The sequence below is a fragment of the Etheostoma spectabile genome, chromosome 24, assembly GCF_008692095.1.
Source record: "Etheostoma spectabile isolate EspeVRDwgs_2016 chromosome 24, UIUC_Espe_1.0, whole genome shotgun sequence".
NCBI classification, from domain to species: domain Eukaryota; kingdom Metazoa; phylum Chordata; class Actinopteri; order Perciformes; family Percidae; genus Etheostoma; species Etheostoma spectabile.
Window position 1 is genome coordinate 4,428,832 of NC_045756.1, and position 5,005 is coordinate 4,433,836.

The window sequence follows — 5,005 nt, forward strand, 5'->3', positions numbered from 1 at the left end:
TAAAACACGCGTGACATCGCTTAGAGCATCTTAACGTATAAGCCAAGCAGTTCCTTTTCCTCTATCTTCTGACCTGGGGCTTTTGAGCAAGGACACTCAATAGCCACCACAACTTGTCTATACTGAGCAGCTTACTGTGTGTTTATTGAATCAAATTAAAGCAAGGTATTGCTGACACACATTTGCTCGGCAAATCCGTTTTTTTGGGGGGGATAGACAAATATTAAATTGAAGAGTTCAGTTTCACTGGGTGGCCATGCAGTGTCTTTTATTAGACCAAGCTAGAAACCATGTTATAGAAGCACTAGTCTAGCTCATTTCTTTGGGCAGAGATAAAAGATGACGTCAGGTGAGCTGAGGATTTGGTAATATATATACTTTTTGTGAATGCAAAAAAACATCACGTCATGTAAGTCTTAATGAAAAGACTTCCATCAGACAGCTATATGACTGGCTGGGTAGGTGTGGATGCAGTACTTATGTTTGTCATTTGTGCATGGAGGTGTGTGTGTGTACTGTGTGTTTGGGGAGGGGGTGGCAGATACTGTATTCAGCTGCCTGAATCAAATATAATAGATCTGGGGAGGAAAGGTATTTCTCTTCCCTCAGAGGTTTAATGAGAACCAGGCAAAGGGAAAGGTCTCACTGCTTACGTTTTACACAAGCAATAACTGCAAAATAGGGGAGAGGGACGGTAGATGCTTGTTACTCACAAACACACACATTTATGCCACAATGAGGAGGATGTTTTATAAATTATCTCGTAGTTCAATTTCCGTTAAAGAATGATGAAATAATCAGCTCTGATATCTACTTTGAACAGCATATCATCTATTTATTGTATTAAATGACTTTATGGATTGGAGTGAGTTGAAAGAGCGTGACTCATAAGCTACTACGTGGACATTCAAATTGACTTTAAGACTTTGTTCACACACCGAAGATTATGTGCTAAATAGAAAGCTTTTTGGCTCAGCTCAGGCTTTTCCGAGGATATTGACGGAATATATATTTATAATAATGCAAATAGGCCTTGGGCGTCTGCCATGACAGAGGTTAATGCTTTAACCTCTCTGATGGGAGAAGAGGCAATATATTTGTTGGCTTATTCACACACACACACCCAAACATATTGTTAGACTGACATTAGATTGATCGGAGCTCGGTGACTGGCATTGCAACTCTTTCTACAAGCAACTTTGTCACTTTAACACAAATATTGGCGACATCTGTCACAGCTAGAGACATTTTGGAGACTAATTTAGACTTTGTGTCCATCAGATAAAGAATGAATTGCGCATTATTTTTGCTCCCCTGGTGCAACCACAACAAATGGAAACTGTCTAATACCTGATGCTGATGTGGAGGATGAGATATTAGCAGTTTCAGAATATCAGAAAAGATGACAGCTGTTTCTGTGTCCACAGAGTGGCAAAAACATGCAGGTAATAGCCCCATTTTTCTGATTGCATTAGGTTATGCCTCATCCTATGGAGGATGTAAAATGTCAACATAAAACATTCTAATAATAAAATAAAGTAAAATTACACAACAATAGTGATGTATGTATTTCATTTTTATGTGTACATTTATTTTGTCATAGTTAAATAAAAAAAAGTGTTAAAAAATGGAAGTTACTTGGGTTTAATAACTAAATGCTTTCTAAATGCAAAACCCTCTGTTTTCATTAAGTTTCATTTTTGAGAAGATGTATCGTCTATGTCAAAATGAAAAACAATCAACTGTCCAATCATAGCTTAGGGCATGGCCATGGGTGGGGCAGCTTTCGCCAGGGACATTTAGTAATATTTGTTATTGGCTGTTCGTCGTTTTGAGAATTCTCAATCACAAATTTTTCAATAGTTTTTAATAGTATCGGCTATTTGCCTTGGCTGCCATCAGGTCAAGTCAGCAATGACGGCGGCCCCTGGTCCCGTCCCCCAAAGCTTGGGGATTGGGAGTTGACAACCACCTACGTCATAGATCTCCAGTTAAACTGTCTGGTTTTTAAAAGTTAATCCACAACGTCCAACCAATCAAAATCCAGAATTTTTAAGTGGCCATGGTATAATGAAATGTAAACTTTGTTTTCTGTGTTGTGATAAGGAGATGTTATTTCACTGTATTTCTTTTTTAAATTTGTTTTTGTATAAACATGTTAACTCTTAAAAAAAATGTAGTGCTATCAGAAAGAATTATTATCACCAAAGAAGCATAAGACACAAAAAACAGCTCTAATAAAATGCTCTCCATAGCAGCTTCACTAAAGAACTGTGCTTAGCTGGAGATTCAAACTGCACAGGTGCAAGCAGCCCGGTCCCTTTCAACATTTTCAAAGTCTACCCACCCCTCCAAAATCCATGGATAACCACCGGTGCTTTGGCTGCAGTGGAGTGGACATGGGAGACACAGATGGAAATCGATTAAATGGTTAGAGCTCACAGGGATGGGAAATGTGTCAGCTATGATCCAGACCCAGCTTGGTCTTATTACCACCTAATGCACTTCACTTTGGTATCAGCCCCGCGCTTTAAAGCGCTACACGATTGCTTGGCCATTCCTTTGTGGTTTTTCATTAACTCGGGAATGCTGAAGGAATAAAAGGCGAGGGTTTATAGCGCTCCACAAACTCTCTTTGGAGATGAATTGAACATTTTAGAGAAGCTAAATTTCAGGTCCAGGCCTGCTGTTTGGCTACTCAGACAGTGTGTGTTTATTTTTTTGAAAAAAAGGCACAGGAAACTGCATTACTTTGCAAATATGTTGGTCCGCATACTGGTGCTCACTTGGCAGGTAGCTCTATTTTAAGTATTCAGGAAGTATAGAAGTTTGAAAAAAAGAGCATTATTTATTATTTACTGTATGCAGTAAGGTTTTCTATAAAAATATGATATGATAACCTCGCATCATAATCAGATGAGGGTACTCCATCCGCCAGTTTGCGTGTGCATCTGCAAGTGTGTATCTATTCACATCTGCTGCCTGCGTGTGCACCTTTTGTGCGAGAAGCTCCTCCTGCACCTCCCTCCCGCAGGAGATTGTCGGCTCAGCCAACCTGGCTACCTAAGACGTGAGGAGAACCATTTGCCAGGATCTAAACTCCTCTTCATCTAATGAAATGTCATTTACTTGAAATATTATGGAGGCACGTCTGAGACTTGTCCTTTGAGCTGGTGAGGTGTCACCGCTGTGCCAAATGTCAGCTATGTAAGGATAAAGGAGAGAAGGCCTGCCAGGACCACCCAGGTCTGAGCCAGAGGTGGAGAGAGCAACTATTTTACTACAGCGGAAATTCTTCCAAATTTGGGTGGTGCTTCTTACATACTTTTGAAAAAGATGTGAAAGTGGCTCATTCTCACTTTGCATTTCCTGTATTGTTTATGCCAACAGATGCTAGGCTAAGCGGCGTAAGGAAGGATTATTCACAAAGGTTTTTTGTGTTAATATTAAACAGTCATGCCACTAAAGTTGTAACACATACTTGATGTGCAGTGGATGTATCACTATCTCCATTCCCACACTTTCCAGCCTTTCCAACCGGTCAATTAAAATCCTTTTGTCAAAAGACACCCAAATGTATTCAATTTAAATGACTAAATATTGTAGTTTATTTACTTAGCCTTATTAACCAGCTTTTGATCCAGCTGGGTAGTTCTTATGAGAAAAGGATCCCCTGTTACGTAATTATTAAGCCAATTCATAAACTTTATCAAATGATTTGAGCTGAAAGGCATTTCAATCAGAAAATTGACTTTTACCAAAGAGGTCCACACACGGATATTTGGATTCTTTTTTTCTTTGTTGTTGTTGTTGTTGATCATGTTACCATTTCAAAACCTGTTTGTCGACTATAGCTCAGCATTTAACACAACGTAAAGAAATAAATAAATATGAATATGATTTATGCCTTTCATGTGAAAGTATAATTTACTTTAGCTTACAATAGGGGTTGTGCAGAACTAAACAGGGAGAAGCAGCGTTCAGATTTTATGCACCACATACATCTGGAACAGATTCCCAGAAAACTGCAGGCCCGCTCCAAATAAGTTCTTTTAATTTAAGGCTGAAGACTTTTATTAATAATGCTGCCTATAAAAAAAAAGTAATTGTTCATTTCTTACACTGCACTGTACTTCTATTCTTGTATTTTTTATTTCTGTCTCATTCTATTGAAGCTGTTTGTATGTTTTAGGTCTTTAACGTAAAGCACTTTGAATCGCGTTGTTGCTGAAATGTATACGATACAAATAAAGCAGCCTCGCCTTATGAGTGCCGAGATGAAATGGATCTCACGCTGACCCAGAGCTTGGAGAAACACCATTATTAAAGACTGAAAGTCCCTGAAATACATCTCATATCACAGGTTTCATTTGTTTCTGAGCTGAATGTGAAAAATTATTTGCACTGACTGGCTTACAGGAAATTACAGGGAACGCTTAATTCAACCGCATGATTCCACACATGGCCTTCACCAGTTTGTTTTCCACAAGACACTAAAGCACAGCCTAGTAATTATCAAATCAGGAGTCAGGATGTCAAACCTCCAACACAGAGTTCCCAACAAATACAACAACAAATAATCCTTTAGAATACTATACTCACTCAGCCATCGATAAAGAAAGTCTGTTGTATAAGTGTGATTTGTATGACTGGCTGGGAAACAGAGTGTTCACTGGAAGATATGATCAGAGAACGCATGAGCTCTTTTATTGGTACTGATAGAGTCGATCATTTGGACTGGCAAAGGGAATGAAGAATGAGGACTTTAGCGTTGCTGCTTTTTATAAAAGCAAGCTTTTTATATTTTCTTCCTCAAACAGTCCTTGTGTGACTGTACTCTGTTTGTTTGCATTGCAGTTTTTGCTGCTTAAAAGAAAGCACTTTTATTAGGAATTGTCCATATTGGAGAGGTGGTGTCCTAGAGGCTAACTATCTGTGTCTAGCCCTGATTAGGTTATTGTATAAAAGGTATTTATCTATCTATCTATCTATCTATCTATCTATC

General features: G+C 38.6%; 1 protein-coding gene across 3 annotated transcripts in view; it reads right to left on the reverse strand.

Moving 5' to 3' along the window:
• The window catches only part of LOC116674210 (gamma-aminobutyric acid receptor subunit gamma-3), an 82,981-nt gene that overhangs the window by 67,446 nt on the left and 10,530 nt on the right, over positions 1-5,005 (reverse strand). The window lies entirely within an intron of this gene.